The sequence below is a fragment of the Hyperoodon ampullatus genome (assembly GCF_949752795.1).
Source record: "Hyperoodon ampullatus genome assembly, chromosome: 10".
Classification (NCBI taxonomy): domain Eukaryota; kingdom Metazoa; phylum Chordata; class Mammalia; order Artiodactyla; family Ziphiidae; genus Hyperoodon; species Hyperoodon ampullatus.
The window spans coordinates 22,886,520-22,905,863 of record NC_136923.1 but is presented as its reverse complement, the minus strand read 5'-3'; the positions used below and the strand labels follow the sequence as shown (position 1 = coordinate 22,905,863).

General features: G+C 40.3%; 1 long non-coding RNA gene across 1 annotated transcript in view; it reads right to left on the bottom strand.

Annotated features, from left to right (window-relative positions):
- Positions 1-19,344, bottom strand: part of LOC307058677 — a 44,913-nt gene that overhangs the window by 16,834 nt on the left and 8,735 nt on the right. The gene's annotated exons all lie outside the window — the stretch shown is intronic.

Genomic DNA, 19,344 nt, shown 5'->3' with positions numbered 1-19,344 from the left:
GTAATACCCACAGCAGATCTCAACTGTTGGAGGCTAAGAGTCCATGTATAAATGTCTCAGACACTTTGGTTTTTGGTGGGAGCATTCTGAGACACATTCTACCTTGTTCTCAGATGGTCCCCCAGTAGGAATGAACCTAGCTGCTGACAACCATCACCAGTTCAATAATATAGCTTAATTGGCTTTTTCTTCTTTCATGCTTCCTGCTTCTGGGATCATCTCTCAGATAAATTCCCAAGGCTTTGTCTCAGGCTCTTTTGTGGAGGAATCCAACTTTAGATGCAGAACATAGCCTATATTTTCACTTGGACCATCACAACTGTATTCTCCAAAATTAATGAAAATTCTTGCAGATATTTTTTGTGTGATGTAATAGCAAGGAGACAAACTGAAAGAAAGCTAATTTTATTTATATAGAAAATCCATAAATCTATGTACCTTTTCTTAAAATTTTTATAGCCCTCCGTGTATTAAATGAATTATCAGTAGATAAATACTTAGATATACTAAAGATGCTAACTTCTTTATTCTATTAATCTTTCCATAAAAGAAACAATCCTATTTATAGTGGTAATTATGTCCTCACTTTTTAATTTTCTAGGTGTGAGTTTGGGGGCAGTGCTTGGGATTTATGACCAATGAGTAATTTCACTACAAAGCTGGAAATGAATGGAGTCTATGGGGAGATATACATTGGAGGGAAGAAAAAGAAAATAAATTTTCATCCTGTGGCCATGTTGATTGACCAGTCAGCCCAACCATGACTTCTGCTTTTCACCCGTTGGCCAGTGGAACTGACCAAGAAACAGAATATCTTGACTTAAGCCTGTACAGCTCAAATCTCAGTTGGTTAAGCCACCTCTGCAAAACCAGTTTGTGTTGCCCTGTAGGCATTTTTACAGTATCCTGTGTCTATCTTTCTGACTGTCAGTCTATCTCTGGTTATTATAAATGCTTTGTTTAACCTTTTCCTTGTAGGGGCATGTGTGAGATTAGTAGTTATTTTTTTAGAGAGAAAATTAATTAAGATAAGGGCTCAGGCTACCTGATCCTTCCCTTATGGAAACTTAGCATGCAACAATAACCCCTGAAGGGATAAATCTTATCCAATATGGCTTTCATCATGCAAACTAGTAACTTTTAGATTGGATTGAGCTGTAAGACATGTTGGTTTTGTCTGCACGGTGATGATGATGTTTTTAATTTGAATATCTTGTCATTTTAAAGATCAAGGTGGTACCAACAAAAATGAATATTTTGAGCTTCTGAAATACTGGAAGCTTTAATAAACCCAGGTCTCCATTTCTACAATGCACACATAAGCTAGAGCAGAGTATCAGTGTCCTTCAGTCAGAGATCCCCATGGTCCTCTCATAGGTCACCATGGTCTCCTCATAGGTGGCCAGTTCTTGATCCTTGACTCTATTTTCTTGCTCCTCATCTGATTCACTCACTTATACTACCAGTCTAGCCCCCAGAAGATTTGAATTTAGATCTCAGTTTCAAAATCAGAAAGGACACAAAATATAACTTCCCTTTTTTAAAGCCAAAATAAATCTAGGATACAATGGTACAGTTTAAATCAGCTAATTCTAGAGCTTGCTGGGGCCTTTGAAATTTCATTCAAACTCCCTTAATTTACTGATATGGAAACTAGGAACAGAGAAGTTAATTTCTGCATTAGGGTCACACAGCTCATTGATATAGTGTATCAGAACTAAAGTGGTCTAAATAACACTTTGAAGATGCTTCACTTTTTCCCTTGGTGTAGAAAGGTCATAGGCTATGTCTTTCTCCAGGATTTTGGGTATTTCAAAATTTACCTTTTTTTTTAAAGTCAAGTTATTTATAAAATACAAATTACAAAATTCAGAACTTTCAAACAGCCAAGAAATAAAGCCATTATGTTTTGAAGCTGTCTGTGTAGCTGTTATGAGTGTATCATTAAGATGATAGATCCACAGGAAGGTGAGAGCACACAGAAAGTGGAAAGAGAAAGTGTTAATAGAAACCAAATGCTTTAAAGAGGTTGGATGTATGATCCTCTTCTAAATATTACTTTTTTTGGTCATCATTAACCCTAGTATTTTGTTTCATTCTTCACATTGGAAATTTCTTCCACTGTAAGATTTCAGCCTTATATAAAAAGATAATAGGTATTCTAATCTATTTTAGGACCTACGTAAAGGTCACTCTGGGAATGATCTGAGAGCTTTAACAGACGTGAACACCGAAGTCCTCATTAGCTACTCAAACAAAAATTCTTAAAATTCAAAGAATTCTGAGTTGGTGTTAGGATGGAGTAAAGGGACCCTTTACTCTTTCAAAAGCAAAAAAAAAAAAAAAAACCTCCAGCCATGACCTACAGGGCCTAAGAATTTCCAGATGTGACACGTGTTTGGTTGCTAAACTGGCTGTGCATGGACATGAGTGGAGAGGAAGCTGGTGACATGCAGATGTCATATAGCTCCTATTAAATAAGTGCTGTTCTCCAAGAATGCCAGGCTTTCAAGGCCAGGATAACTCAAATCTCTTATTTATATATTAGTTTTCTCTGAACTAACCCAAATGCTCCTCCCCTGTCCAAGAAACACCCTGAGTCACACATAACACATACTGGTTCATAACTCCTTTTAAACAGGTGCTTCACATTATGTACTTTTTATTCCAGTTATCTTACAACTGGCCTCTCTGCTTCCACTGGTCCCCCCCTTAGAGTCTATTCCTCACCCAACAGGCACAACATCCTGCTAAAACAGAAGTCCTCCCGTGTCACTCCTCTGTTCTAACCCTCGAATAGCTTTTAGCTCACACAGAACAAGGATCTAAGTTGTTATGATGTCCTACAATAAGGGTTCTCAAAAAGTGGCCCCTGGACCAACAATATCAGCATCAGGAACTTGTTAGACATGCACATTCTCAGACCCTACCCCAGATCTACTGAAACTCTAGGAATCCAGGGGTGGGCCCAGCAGTCTGTGTTTTAACAAGTCAGCCACGTAATTATGACGCTCAGCTAACGTTTGAGCACTAGACTCCATGGTCTTTAGATCTTGTTACATTTGGACTTGAATACTCTCCCTCCCCTAAGCCGACCCCAACCACTCTGGCCTCCTTGCAACCACACAAACATGCTAGGTCCACTCCTACTTCAGAGGCTTTGTACTTGCTGTTGCCTCTCCCCCCAGATAGCCATGTGGGTGGTTCCCGCACCAACTTCAGGTCTTTTATCAGATGCCACCCTCACAGTTGAGGCCTCCCTCCTGCCCACTATATTAGTCTCCTAGAGCCCCCATTACAAAGTACTAAACTAGATGACTTAAAACAACAGATATTTATTTTCTCTCCCAGGGTTCTGGAGGCTATAAGGCTAAGCTAAGGTGTCAGCAGGGCCACATGCCCTCTGAGACTCTGGGTAGAATCCCTCTTTGCCTTTTCCTAGCTTCTGATGATAGTCCGAAGTCCTCGTGTTCCTTGGCTTATGACTGCATCACTCCAATCTCTGCCTCTGTAGTTACATGGTGCTCTCCCTGTGTGTCTTTACACTATTTTCTAATCAAAGGACAATAGTCATACTGGACTAAGAGCCCACCCAACTCCACTATGACTTCTTTTCAACTAATTACGTCTGCATATATTCTGTTTATAAATAAGGTCACATTCTGAGGTACTGGTGGTTAGGACTTGAATGTAGCTCTTCGGAGGAGGAATACAATTAAATGCTTAACGCCCACCCTATTTAACGTTGCATTCCACTGTCAGCAGTTCCTATCCCACTTCTATTCTTTGTTTTTCTTTTTTCTGTTTATCACCTCCTAAAACATCCTATGTTTTACTCTTAGTTTACTGACTGGCTCCCTTCTCTGGAATTTAAGTTCCATAATGGCAGAGATGCTCGTCCTTTTTGTTTTCATCCTCACAATACCCTCAGCTCTTACAACTACCTGGCACACAGTAGGAGCTCAATAAACCTATTCTGAATGAATGAAAATGATAGACCATTAGCAAGACCACTTCATTCTTAAGAAGTCTGATTACCATAAAAACAATCTCTTTTTTTCATTCCCTGGAGGCTAGGTGTAATGCAGAGGGTAGTATGAAAGTACCCCCCTGAGAAACTTTAAGTTCATTCTAAAACTAATGGTAAGCTTGTAGGTGGACTGGGCTTTCTATCAGGGAGAGAGACCCAAGGGAAGCGCTGGAGCTGGGGATCTTATTGGGTTAATAATGCAGAAACCAGGAACCCGGGAATGGGCTGATATCAGCAGTACAGTTGGTAAAAGCAGGACACGGAGTGAAAGGCTCCTACACTGGGGTCTCTTGTGCCTGGATCTTGAAGTCTCTGTTCATTCACTTACTCATTCACTAATTCATTCATTCACTGAACAAATTCTTGGATATCTAAGTGCCACATTCTGGGCTCCAAACTTGGGATATAAGACTAGGTCTCTGAACTTATGGAACTTGCACTATATGAGGGGATTAAATATAAGTGAGTGCATGGGTGCACCACAGCCAGCTTTTTCATGGGACAAGACCTGCTTGAAGTGTCTTTGTATTCACCCCAAAGAAAATCACTTTCCTTTCTTCCAGTCCAGGCACAGAATAATACAGGCATTTAGTGGCCAGGTGGGAATTCGCCAAAACAGAAGCCTGGATTGGACTGTCAAAGGTAAGGCTGCTGTTGGTCAGGCCTTGTTTCTAGACTCAGTGCTTAAGCATGCCCCTGGGTAATGGAATTAAAGAAGGAGCTGATTAGTGTGGTGGGTTAGCATGTGGGGCTATAAGCTTACACCCAAGTTTGCATTTCTGCTCAGCCAGGTATGAGCCATATAACTTTGGGGAAAGGTACCTAACCTATCTGAGGCTCCATTTTCTTATCTATAAAATGGCATTAATCTTTCCATGTCGTGAGATGGACACAGCTGAATTATATAAGCATGTAGCTCAGTGGCTGGTCCAAGTCAGCACTCACTAATCTTATTCAAGGAAAACACAAATCCAGATGTAGCAGATTTAAGAATCTGTTGGATCTTTGTTTCTCTTCAGTGACATCATGGGATAAAAGAGATGGAGCTGTGAAAACAAGATGAGCCAGAGATCTGCAAATGTGAAACACCTGCCCAAATCAAGAGGCGGACAATTGTGGCAGAAATGGCCCAGAAAATTACAACCTTCTCTTGTACTTGTGTTTTAGAAGAGTATCTAAATTTGACCAGGTATGAATTTAGGGTGACAAATTTAAGGCAGGTTTCATAAAACACGGCAGGGAAGTGACCCATAGTATGAAAACACAAGGTTTCATCCTGGTGTTGCTAAAATTAGGCAGAATGACTTTAGCCTCTCTCTTTAGAGGCTGTCTTACAAAAGACAGCAGTGAATTAAAACTGAACAGTAAAGTGCGCTTTCACCATCTGTCTTGAGAGAAGTATGACCTGGGCCTGGCTGTCATTCAGGCTATTTGGGAAGGAAAACCATTTATAAGTTTTTCCAGCCTCTGGTTGGGCACCCTGTACAGAGTTGGAACCGAACTATTACAAATGCCTCCTAAGGTTATTTCCTGGGCTTGCATTTCAATAGAAATACTTTGACAGTGAAGTTGAGGTCATTGATAATACAAATAACTTTATTAGACTGCTCTGATTAAAACACTGAAGGTAAGAAACTCTCTTCCATGCTCTCCTGTCCTGTTTCTCCTTCAGATTTTCCCCAACTGATCATTGAAATATGGCTAGGCTGTTGGGCTGATGTAAATGGTCATTAATTAATAACCATGGTCTTTGCGAACCCGATGCTTTTGAAAAACTACATCTGTAGTGAAAAGCAGGCTTGAAGCTGTGAGAATAATAGCATGTTTTTAAAAATTCTTCACCTGGGCAAACAAAATGTCCTTTTTTAGAGCAAGGATGTCATCGGTGTTTTAGAGACAGAGGCAGGGAAAAAGAAAAACCCAAGAAGCCGCCGTCCTCCTTTGCTAGAATCTCCAGCATGCCGTCAAGATATTAGTTTGCTGGCCCACTTCTGACTAAACATAAAGATCTTTTCTTCCAGGTAAGGCATTTGATATACATTTTTCTATTCTGGAAACGCGAGCTTTGGCCTTTTTAGGTCAGCTATATAGGTCTACATTATGGATGGCACCCAGTGCCTGCTTTTAGAAACTGATTGCTGTTCTGTCCTTGCTTGCTCTAGAGCAAGGAGATGTTCAATCCAAACAGGCATCTTTCTGCTAAATGACCTTTGCTCAGCCCTCTTCTCGTTATAACTTCACAACATGTCGGCAGCGTTGGACTAAACTAGGTTTAGCACCTATTCAGTAATTCCTTGAGCAGTAGGTTTTCTTATTTAAAGCACTACAGGAGAACTCTGCTTTGTTGCCAGTACTAGGGGGATGGTTTTATGGGGAGACATAGTTTGACTTAGAATATTCCCACTTCCTTTAACAATGTGCTGTATTTTAATAGAGTTCCCATATATTATGCAAACGAAATGTTTTACAGACTTGTCACAGATGGCAGTTGGAAGTGACTATTGGACGATCACTCCATACCATCTTCTTCTTAAAAACGACGGGTTTGATTTGTCTCCCTGTGATCCCTAATTTGAGGCACATAAGCCATAGACGTAAGAAAAACTTCTAAAGAGTTATGCAGGGGTGGGAAAATACAAAGTTCTTTGAAGAGAGACTAGGAGAGAATATCTTCCTGTGTGTTTCCTGAAAGAAGAATTTTATGCCTCCACTAATAAGTATTAATTTTTTCTTTTTACTATACATTATGCATTGTGCTGGGAGGACGGTGAGTGGAGAGAAAGACCAATGTATCTGAGAGCTTTGGGGGCTATTTCCTACAGAGTTAAGCACTGCTCATTAGCAAAATTGTAGGTCAGATTTTCCCATCCTACTCATCTCTTTGAGGTACTTCCAGACCAATTTTGGAGCATCTCCCAAACTGCATATTTTCTGGAATCCATTTTCTGCTTCAGGTGCCATTCACCTCTCCCTGTGCCAGCCGCTCATGGTCATCTGACCTCTGTTTCATGAAAGCAGAGCCTTTCCCCCATTTTCATTTATTACTCCTGTTTCTAAATCAGGTCACCATTAACATTTCCATGGAGCTTAGCTTATTGATTGAATGACCCACCCTTTGTTTTAGTGAATGCAATTTGGCGGAAAGAAATCCAACTAAGCTAGTTTGGTGGAAATGGGGATTGTTCATAGGACACAGAAAGTTCATAGAAATAGGGGACAGGAAATACTGTAAAGCCAGGGTCTCATGGGAAATGAAACTGGGGAGTGAATCTGGATCTGAACAGCCCTGGGAGCCTCAACAATCACAAAGGCCACAGACTTCGTTCAAATGCTTTGTTATCATTATGCTTTGGCAGTCTTTCATGTGTCCTTAATTTTTTGCCCTGCTACCAACCCATCAATGTTTCAGAGTCCCAAATCCAACTTCCTTGGAAGTGGATTGGTTGGCCTGAACTCACCTTTTCCCTTTATTTCCCTGGTCAGTGGTCAGCCTATGGTTGATTCTTCCTTGAATTGGGTGTTCACTTCTGGTCCAATCAGATGAAATTGGATTGGGCTGTGTTGGTGGGAGAGTATGGAAGAAGAGTCACGCACACTTGGAGTATCAGAGGCTATGGCCAGAGACTGGTAGTTTGAGAGAGGGGTGTGGGTGTATGTCTAAGATAAGGTAGTCGCATTTGTCCCCAGGGACCTTTATAGAAAGGTTGAGTTTTGGGAAGATGCTAAGGATAGATATGGTGGTTTTCACTTATGTTGAAATTATATTGCATGAGCATTTCATATTTTGCCCAGAGTTTATTCCAGACAACAGTTAGAAAATAGGACACTTACCTGTGTCCTCTGTGTGTATGTGTATGCTCATGTGCGCGCATGTGCTCAACGCACACACATGCAGTAGGGACAGGAGAGGATTAGTATAAACTTCTCGTGCCAGAGGAGACCTTACAGATCCTTGGGCTCAACCCACACATTTCACAGATGAAGAAATCCAGACTCATAAAGTTTATGTGACTAGCTTACGGGCATATACAGCTATTAAGTGGCAGAAAAGAGACGCAGTTATCTTGATTCCTCATCCAATGAGCTTTATAACCCAGCTCTATTATATTTTTGTCTCCAGAAAAAAGTCTTTGTTAATTGAAACAGGACCAAACGTATACTATGCTTTGTCATCACATGGTTTGCTTATTACCTTTCAAGTCCTAGCGCAAAGCTCCCCACTCCAAAGGGCCACCTGGACACTGCCTCAAGTGGGTCCCACTCCTTGTCCCTTGGTTTTCTATTACATTATTATTTTCATTGCTTTATATCACTTAGTCCAATCTTTAATCACCTTATTTATTTTTCTCATTTTCCTCCTTCGCTAAAATAGGAGATTCCAGGAAAGTAAAGGTTGTTTCTCTTCACGTCTGTATCCTCAGGTCTGTGATCATGCTCAGCACATGGTAAGCACATATCCATAATTAATCAGACCTTTGTGAATTTAATAAATATAAATATTAAAATATCAATAATAAACCTTTTGGGAGGAGTGCATAGACTCTTTTCTGGTCATACATACTTCTTAATTATTGAGGTCACGCAAAGTTTTATGTTGCTGTGGTATTAAATTTCTCTAAAGGTCTCTACATATTTTTGTATACTGTGTCACAATTTTAGGCTATAACAAAACCTGGAACTCACAGCAAAGGGAACAAGCAACTTCTGATTCAGATGTGGCTTTACCTCTGTGGGTGTATTCTATATAAACTGTGAGTGCGTTCATGACAGAGCGTAACTTGGCTTAGAGATGCTGCACCCCAAATATCCTTTTTGTTTGTGAATGTTCCTGTGACTCTCTGACGATAAGAACTGTTCATTCTTATTTCTGGCTCTTGGCAGCCTACAGATGCTTCCTGTTAGTGCTCCTGGCAGGTTCCTGGTGGGGCCTGTTGTTTATTGCCCTATCTATCAAGTCCTATTTATTTTTAAAATAAACTTTAAGTATACTGTAAACTCCCTTCACAAACAGATTTTTCCTCCTCTTTCCCACTTGACAAGCCTCTAAAAGAAATAGTAACTCTGTCTCATATATATTTGAACCTGAACCTTTTAGGAAAGAATTTTACTTAAAGTACCCAAGAACAGGGATGGTCTCAGCCTAAAATCTCCCTTGCAACTATTAATTCTCTTTCCCTCAACCTCTCCTTCTCTCTTTCTCTTTCACTCCCTTCTTTTTTATTGTATTATCTCATTCCTGTTTCCATACTGCCCTCTCCTCCCCGTAATCATCCCACCCCAGGTCAAATTCTCTGGTTCAACTGCCATCTATATCTTTCTTAAATACTGCTTACATAATGTAAATGTCTTTATAAAAAAGTTTAAAGGATTTGCTTTTTGCAAGCTCATCAAGTCTAAACATTTTACATCTCTTTCTTGGTCCTCAATCATGTAAACCTACTATTCCTTTCATCAGTAAACTCTACTATTTTCCAACACAAAGGTGATGAGAAAGGATATTGACGTGGTACAACATAAAAGAGCTTGGAATTTAGCATCATACTGACTCGGGCTCAATTCAAACACTACTACTTATTAACTCTGTCTTTGACGAAGTCTCCTAACTTCTCTTATATTTCCTCATTGGAAAGGTTATTACCCAGTTTTGTTTTTTTTTTTTGCGGTACGCAGGGCTCTCACTGTTGTGGCCTCTCCCGTTGCGGAACACAGGCTCCGGACGTGCAGGCTCAGCGGCCATGGCTCACGGGCCCAGCCACTCCGCGGCATGTGGGATCTTCCCAGACTGGGGCACGAGCCTGTGTCCCCTGCATTGGCAGGTGGACTCTCAACCACTGTGCCACCAGGGAAGCCCTTTACCCAGTATTTATTTGGGTAGTACTTTTTGGTAGTACTTTTCAATTTAGGCATGGTTATATGACTTGTTTTTGCTAATGCAATCTGAGTGGAAGTTCTGTGTTTCAGTTGTGCATAGAAGTTTTTTAGAGGCAGCGTGTGATTTGCTGTGGTCCCTTCCCTCAGTGAAGCAAATATGGATGCATGTGTTGAGAAGGAACCTCCATTATCCTGAGGTCTTGGCTGTTAACAGTAAGCAGAGCCTTCTACTGATCCACCATGGATATGTAGCAAGAGATATTGGGGTCACTTGTTACTGCAGCAAGTCTTGTCCTATCCTAACTGACACATTTACTTTGCAAGATTGTTTGGAGGATGAGTGAAAATATCTAATATCTAATATGTAAAGCATCAACATAATATGCAATCAGTAAATGGTAGATGCCTTCATCAGTAGTCTAATTATCATCTTTGTTACCATTGTTTCTTTGTTAGATGCTGTGTGTTCTTTTTATTCCATATTTTGTTTTTTCCCATTATCTTATTGCTATAAATATGTGTTTATATTTCTGGCCCTTCAATAAATTATAAGATCTTTGAAAAGGACAAGATACCTCATATGTCCTCATTCAGGCATTCTCAGTTAGGTTTGGTATCTATTCCAACTAAACGCTACCATAGTAGCATACAAGCATTTATAGACAGTACATTAACAAACGGGTGTATTTGTGTTCCAGTAAACTTAATTTACAAGAACAGGAGGCAGACCATAGTTTGCTGACCCCTGATTTAGACTCTCTTATCCCCTCTTTCTCCTTTTCCATCTTTCAGTTTTAGTTTGTCTCTTTCTTTTCTAGGTGTGACTGTGCTTGCTGCTGCCAGAGGCAGAATTTTTCTAACGGCAGATAAAAACAGTCACCAGTAGCCCCAAGTCTATGTTATAAAGGGAGCAAATCCCTTTCTCCCAGTTTTCTTCTTGGATAATATACCACACTTGGACCAATTTCTGCTGGCAGGACATGGGAATTCCTGATTAGTCAGGCCTGAGTCATGTGACTACCTCTGTGATCACAGAATAGTTGAGGCACTGTGATTGATGTACCCTTTGGGACCACCTGGGTTAGGGATGGGAGAAAGAGGGATGTTTGGTAGGAATAATAGGATGCTCATTATAAGCCTCATTTCTCCTACCTATGCAGAGAAGCAGGAAAGAACCTAGTTCAGAGGGCCATCCCTAACAATTCTTCATTGTATAGTGGACTTATTATTTTATAGCCAATCTCACTGGTCATTCCTCAAAGACCTCCTGTGGGGCCTAGAAACAGAAGCATTGGCTGAGATTTTGGATAGATTGTATGTGAGAAGCAGGAAAGCGAGCAAGAAAAGAAGACTCTTAAGCTTCTACCTTAAGCGCTTGGGTGAGTAGAGGTGCCCTGTATTCAGATGATTAAAAATCATTTCCCGGGCTTCCCTGGTGGCGCAGTGGTTGAGAGTCCATCTGCGGATGCAGGGGACACAGGTTCGTGCCCCGGTCCGGGAAGATCCCACATGCTGCGGAGTGGCTGGGCCCACGAGCCATGGCCGCTGAGCCTGCGCGTCCGGAGCCTGTGCTTTGCAACGGGAGAGGCCACAACAGTGAGAGGCCCGTGTACCTCAAAAAAAAAAAAAAATCATTTCCCAAACTGTGAAGGGGAAACAGCAACATGCATAATCCCCAATTGGCTTCTAAGTATTTTTCTAATGATCTGAGAAAACTCACAAATCTTTATGAAAGGTAATAAAGCAATATGATGGTATATGACTCAGGACTCTCTGGAAGCTATCTAAATCCCTCTCGGCCATATGGGGAACACCTGAAAATTCCTAATATGAAATGCCATAATAAGGGAAAAGACTTATTCTTGTTATTCCTGGGCACATGAGTTCTACCTAAAGGGCATTACTGGCTACCATGGATATGTGTTGGACACTCAAAATCTGAGTCAGTTTGAGATACCAGTACTTCCTCTATTTTTACTTGGCTCAGAAAATTTAATGAAATTATACAAATCCCTGAAATCTAATATTTTTATGTGATAAGATTGTGTAAGAGGAGGGGGTGGAAGAGAAGTTTGGAAAATGTGGTGACAGATGGTAAGTGGGCTCAGGCACATAGCATTCCTATATATAGGGGAGGGGACAATCTGGTTAATCAAGGGGTGGGGGAAGCATTTTTAAATTTAGATTCAAGTATTTTATATATTCAGCAACATCATTTACTGAAGCAGCCTAGCTGGATAGGACTTAAAAATTTTTTTTTGGTTGGGGTGGCTTGTGTGATATATATTTTCAACAGTTTTGCATATTCTTTCATGACGTCTGCATTTGAAAAGCAAATGGTCTGTATAGGCTTTGAGTATGTCTTTTGAGAGAGGGCTGGGAATATGTATTTCTAGAGAGTTCCTTCCAAGGAGATTTAATGACATCTTAAAAATTAGGGTCATCACAGCTAATTTAGCAACATTTGAAAATTAAAGTGAATGTTTTCAATGAAGACTTTATTCTTCAGTAGAACGAACAATGGTCTGGAAATGAGGACACCTGAAATCCAGGCCCAAGTCTATGTAACATTAAGGCCAGGTAGATTGTGCTACCTTGCATGAGTCATTTCAGCTGTTTGGGTCTTAATCTTCTCATTTTTTTTTCTTCTCATTTTTAAAATGAAAGTTTTGGTTAAATAATCTTTGGGATATTTTTAGTTTTATATTTCCATTGTTGTAGGCTGTCTCTTAATGCTCCATTAATTCGGATGCTTTTGGTTGCAAGTAATGGAAAGCCACACTCAAACTGCCTTAAACTATTACAGGGCAAGTCTAACACTGAGTGGACTTTAGAGCTTGTTTGATTCATCAAAGGACATTTTTCCACACTTGTTCACTCTACTTTTCGTGGTATCAGTCTCGTGTTAGAGTTGGTGCCTCTTCAGAATCTCCAAATGCTTGTTAATGACTCTTAGTCAATGACCTGCTTCCTTGTTCAGGTCTGGAAGAAAAGAAAAAAAAAAATCACTTCCTAAAGCTGTCTCGGATGAATTAAAAAGTGTCTTTCCAAGAGATCTCTGGAAACCTGGCCTTGCATATTACTGGCACAAACTGAGTTTTGTGCTCATCCCTGATTATGGCCAGGGGATGGGACTACCCTGAGCCACAGGAAAGCCTCCTAGAACCAGCAGTTAGCTCAGTGCGGGGGGTTGTGGCTAAATGATAGAAAATCAGGGAGAGGGGATGTATGTAAAGGGAGCAATCATGATGTTTACTAACCATTGCTTGGAACACCTAAGGTTCACATCATTTATGCAGTTAAATATGAGGTAGGAAAAAACCTCAAATTAATGAAATAGAGTTCTTATATGGTAAATATTATCATATCAAGCACATAGTAAGCTTTCAATAAAGATGCATACACTGGGGCTTCCTTGGTGGCGCAGTGGTTGAGAGTCCGCCTGCCGATGCAGGGGACACGGGTTCGTGCCCCGGTCTGGGAGGATCCCACATGCCGCGGAGCGGCTTGGCCCGTGAGCCATGGCCATTGAGCCTGCGTGTCCGGAGCCTGTGCTCCGCAACGGGAGAGGCCACAACAGTGAGAGGCCCACATACCGCAAAAAAAAAAAAAAAAAAAAAAAAAAAAAAAAAAAAAAAGATGCATACACTGGGCTAACCTTCAATCTGTTAAACACGGAGAATGTGCCTCTTAGTTGGCAACTAATTAACAAGAGATCGCAGGTGTTTGTGGAGCTGCCACGGTGACCAGAGACTTAACTGCAGTAAGTTTTTGTTTTAGTCAGTGGTTTTCAAACTTGGCTGCATGTTGGAACCGTGCAGGGAGCTTTGAGAAACACTGTTGCCTGAGTTCCACCTCCAGAGATCCTGTTTTGAGTGATCTGAGGTAGGGTCTGGGGCATTTAGGGTTTTAAAATCTCCCCAAGTTATTGTAATTCAGTCAAGACTGAGGGCCTCTGGTTTAGGGAATCCAAGTATGGGTGTGCTCAAGTACTTTGTCCTACCTGCTTCAGTCATGTCCAACGTTTACCCTTGAACTCCTTTTTATAATTCTCTTCTACTCTACTCTAAACTAGCAACTGCTGTATTCTCCTCTCTAAGCTCAGAGATACCACATGCTCATCATTACACTATGAACATGAGGGTGGAAACTAAGAGTGGGAAAAGCCTACTTTCAATATGGTGTAATAGGAGAAAGGGACAAAAGGGTGGATGAGAAAAAACAAGAAGCAATGCAAAAAGCCTTTCTCTCTGGCACTGGGATGTGGTTGGAGATGCACATTTAGGCGTTCTCAGACTCAGATTCCCACACAAACACCCATACGTGTACAGACACATCATCTGAAATTCTTCCCAGCCTCCTCCCTGCTCAGCCCACTGCCAACCGCTTGCTTAGAATATTGCTGCAAATTCATAAAACACCTAAAACATGAATAAGTGAGAAATGGCTGTGTTTATTCATTCACTGACACATTCATTTATTCATCTAGTCTATAAATACTGATTGAGCACCTACTATGTGCCAGGTACATTGTCAGATGGAGAGTGAACAGTGATGAATAAAACAGGAGTTTAGAGCCTGTACAAAGGCCCTGAATCTAGATAGTATTTGGAGTATGTGAGATGGGGCAATGATTATCTTGTGAACCAGTTCTTGAGTTGTGTTCTCTGTACTTGGTTTGTTGCATGAATGCTTGCTGAATGAATGAATACCTGAATGCATTACTGAGAGAAGATCAGAGTGACTGGAGCATGGTGAATGTGGGAGTGGGTAGGGAGGAATGCAATGATACTTAGATTGAAAATATGGGCAGACATTGGTTGTGTTGGGTCTTGTGGTCTGTGGTTTTTATTTACTTAAAAAAATTTTTTATTAATTAATTTATTTTTAGCTGCATTGGATCTTCATTGCTGCACGTGGGCTTTCTCTAGTTGTGACAAGCGGGGGCTACTCTTCATTGCGGTGCATGGGCTTCTCATTGCGGTGGCTTCTCTTGTTGAGGAGCACGGGCTCTAGGTGCACAGGCTTCTATTGTTGTGGCTTGCAGGCTCTAGAGCGCAGGCTCTGTAGTTGTGGCACACAGGCTTAGTTGCTCCATGGCACGTGGGATCTGCCTGGACCAGGGCTCGAACCCGTGTCCCCTGCATCGGCAGGCGGATTCTTAACCACTGCTCCACCAGGGAAGCCCTGGTCTGTGGTTTTTAAACCACATTATGTTCTGTGCATTGGAAAACCATAGCATGTTTTCAAAAAGGGAATGATAAGGTCAGGGAAAGTCTCTCCGAGGCCAGAGGGATATGAAGAGAAAAGAAAAGAAAACAGACAAATATGGTACCGAGCAGTAGATGCTGTAGCAAATGTGGTTGGCACCGAATCTTATAGAGGTGGATGGGAGGGGTGTCCACCCTAGACTTGGGAGGCCAAGAAAAACTCCATGGAGAACAGTGCACCAGAACCAAATCTAGAAAAGTAGGTCAATTTGGGAGAAGGAAGGGGAATAGGAAAGGTAAGGGGAGCAAGAATGTTTCAAATTTAAAAAGTTGAGGTTGCAAAGGCATAAGAAAACATCTTAAAACTTAGAGCTAAATCTTAGTTAGAGCCTAGATATCAAATTTAATTTTAAAAGTTTATAGAGATTTGTAATATGCCAGACATTCTGATATGCATCTTAATGATAATCCTTTGAATCAGTGAGGCAACTCAGGGAAAATTACTTAAATAGGACTGGGCAGTTCGTAAGTGGTGTTGCTGAAAGAAGGACCCAAGCTGTCTGACTGCAGAGCCCATTCTCTTAGCCCTTCTATTATACTGCCTCACTGACCAAGTGAAAACATAAAGAAATCAAAGGAGGGAGGCCCAAGGAGATATGGATTAAAAGGTACGTATTTCTATTTTTCAGTTTTTTTTCTTTTTCTGGAAATTATCTCTTTCCCACAATTAAAATTCAAACCAGATAAACGAGAATAGATAATGAGCCACATTAATAATAAGACAAAGACCAGAAGAGAAATTTACTTGAAGGCAGATCAGGTACAAACCTAGAGTGTCAAGAAGAGTTCATAGGATTTAAGCCCACAGCAGGCAAAGGGGATTTATGTTTTTCTGTTGTAGTTAACCATTGGTGTCTATAGGATCCTATAGAGAAAAGAAAAATATTCTTGTTGTTAATTCTCTGTCTTGCGTAGAAGGAAGTTTCCTGCCACAAAAGTAAGATTAACCACAATTTACAAGCAACAGAGGGATGAGGAATGTTTAGAAAAGGAAAAGTACTTTAGGTTGGTTATGTAGATTAAGGTCACCATTAGAGGAATAGTTATTGACATTGGAAAATGTGATATTTTCAGAGAAGAAAAAGCAGATTATAAAACGTGTGTGTGTGTGTGTGTGTATATATATATATATATATATATATATATATATACACACACACAGAGAGAGAGAGAGAGTGAGTGAGAGAGAGAGAGAGAAGCAACCAAACCAACCAGGCATTTTTAGAAAGTGAAAGGAGAATGTGCACTTAAATACGAATACTGGTGACTTTCATGTGACAGACTCTAGATGAGTTTAAAATTTTTCTATTTAGATCTTAAGTTTACTACCTTTCAAAAATACTAATATATTACTTTATAAGTAGAAAAAAGTTATAAAAATGGCAAAGTACTTTAGTCCTAAAAGGACATATGAAAACATTACTAACTTTTGTCCACACTGTGATTGTCTTTAATATTCATCCTTTCTTCCTCATTATTGTCTTAATTTTCATTTAAGTATCAAACCTCCCTCACTCCATTCATCTCTTTTGGAGGAAGCTGATTTCTCTCTTGATTTGGGTCTGGGGCTTATGGTGCAGCTCAAAGTCCAACAATGTGACCTTTTCCCCCTGGCCAAGGTAACTGGCTCAAGGAAGGGCAAGTGACCCAAGTCAAGCTAAGGAGCCATGAGAAGTGGTTTGCTGGAGGAAGCTAAGAAAGACTCTTCCTTGTTCATCTGAGAGAGCTTCTCGAAACAATCCTTTCTGTTGCCATTATATGGATGAAGAAGCTCATAGCCCAGACAGCTGTTGGCAGCTATGTTTCATCCATGGTGGGGAGCCTGCCTTAGAATGATACCTTGAAGGGCAGAGAGAGAGTTGAAAATGAGCTAGATCCTTGATAGTTTAGTGGATTTACTGGGTCAAACCCACCTGGAGGTGAGCCCCACCTGTGAACTGTCCACCTGCAAGAAGCCATACATCCTCTTTATTATTTATTGCAGTTTGCATTGTTTTCATTTGTTTATTTATTTTTTTCTATTACTTGTAACCAAGCCCATTCTACCTTCTTCTATGATATCCTAGTTTTGGAAGGTTACTGTCAGGTGATTCAAACTTTTCTTCTAGCTTACTGAAAATTATTTGATGTCACAGGTTTTATTTTCCATAACCTAGCTGGTATATTTTAGAGCTGTGCTGTTCAGTAAAGTATCCACTAGCCATATGAGGCTATTTAAGTTTAAATTAGTTAAAATGAAATAAAATTAAAAATTAAAAAGTTCATTTCCTTGGTTGCACTAGCCACATTTCAAGTGCTTGATAGCCACATGTGGATAGTGGCTACCATCTTGGCCAGCACAGATACAGAACATTTCTAGTATTGCAGAAAGTTCTACTGGATAGTGCTGAGAGAGAGAGAGAAAGAGAGAGAACATCAGATGAGGAGACTTGCATTCTAACATGACCCACACAAGTGAACTCAGTGTATTCCCTCAGGTAAGCTTCTTCCCATTATTAGGTCTTTTTATTTCCTCTAGAACAGAGAGGCTGGACTAGGAGGCTTTTGGGGGGGATTTCTTCTAGGTTCAGTATAATGAAATTCTAAGTGCTTTCTTTTTATTTTTAACATTTGTAGACTTTTCTTTATGCTCCAGGGATCAGCTGTGAGTTCTACCATCAGATCATATTTGAATATCAAATACTAAGAACCAGGGCTGAAAATTCAGGACAGTTTCATTTTTTTTCTTCTAGCAAAAAAAAAAAAAAAAAAAAAAAAAAAAATCCAACACAGATTTAGTGGCAGGTAGCTAAGGGTTTAAACAATATATGGGCCAATTTCCTTTACTTAGTGCCATAACAATAGACTCACACAGAGCAAGGGAGTCATCCTTAATATGTATGGCCACTTCATACGTGTGTGCTACCAAAAAGAATGAATAAAGGCTATTGGGGAGGGTACAAAATCTACTTATTTCTAGAAAAACAGTTTGCTGTGCATGCCATCTTGATAGTGGCCTTATATTTTACTTTTGATTGATTATTATTTATTTATGATGCCAACATTCGAGTGCCTACTATATGTCAGGTAGTATATCTACGCTTGATTCTAAAGATATGGTACTGAGCAAGGTGCCAGTTTTCCTTCTCTCATGGTGATTCTGATAAAGAGGTAAACCAGATATCATAAATAATTCCAGAAATAGTTATTTACAATGGTAGTTAACCTATAGAGATGATATCCTGAGGGCTATGAGAGCATAACCACAATGAGTTGATCTGGTTTGGAGCATTCCAGAAGACAGCTGGGGGAAAGTTTCCCTATCCTACTCAAGGACCCAAGAGAGGAGTATAGTAGGAGCCGAGAGTGAGAGTGTTTGTAAAAGATGAGCCTAGAGAAGTAGAGAGGGGCCAACTCATGCAGAGCCCTGTCAACCATGGTCATGAACTTGGGCTTTATTTTAAGCTCAGTGAAAAACCATTGAAAGATTTTCAAATAACAAGAGTGGCATGATCAACACGCACCTCAAACACATTCCTTCCGGCTGCAGAGTGGGGAAGAGATGGGTGGGAGGTACGCATTTGAAGGCAAGTGGACTAGTTAGGAAAGTATTACCATAGTTCAGGTGAAAGATGGTGGTGACTTGGGTGAAGATGTTTGAGTGGAGAGGGAGAGAATAGAGAGGTTTAAGACATAGATTGGAAGTCAAATTGATAGGAAGTGACGTTGAAAGTGGGAGTTTATGGAGAGGGAGATGGTAGTCTTCATTTCTGGCTGAACCATTGAGAGGGTGAAGGGCCATTTCTTAGATCAGAGTAGTTATGGGGGATAGCGATTATGAATCTGGCTATGAATCTGAGAGTTCTATGAACCATAGAAATCATGTTATTGTTTTTATTATTATCATCAAAGCAGTCATTTTCATGACCTTTATGTGCTTATAAAATATGTTCATATTCTCGTAATGAAGAGACCACTTGGTCTCTAAAAGGACAGTTCATTTATTACTTTGATTAGTGCAATGGAGGTGAAGCTGTTTGTGGTTTCAACTTTCTTTCCGTTCTAAAAGCAGAATAAGGAGATGAGATGTGAAAGAACAAAAGAAATGACCTTATTCTTTCTTTCTCTGCTGCCTGGAAGACAGACAAGATAAGCAATGAGGAATTATAATTGATAAAGTGATTGTAGAGATAG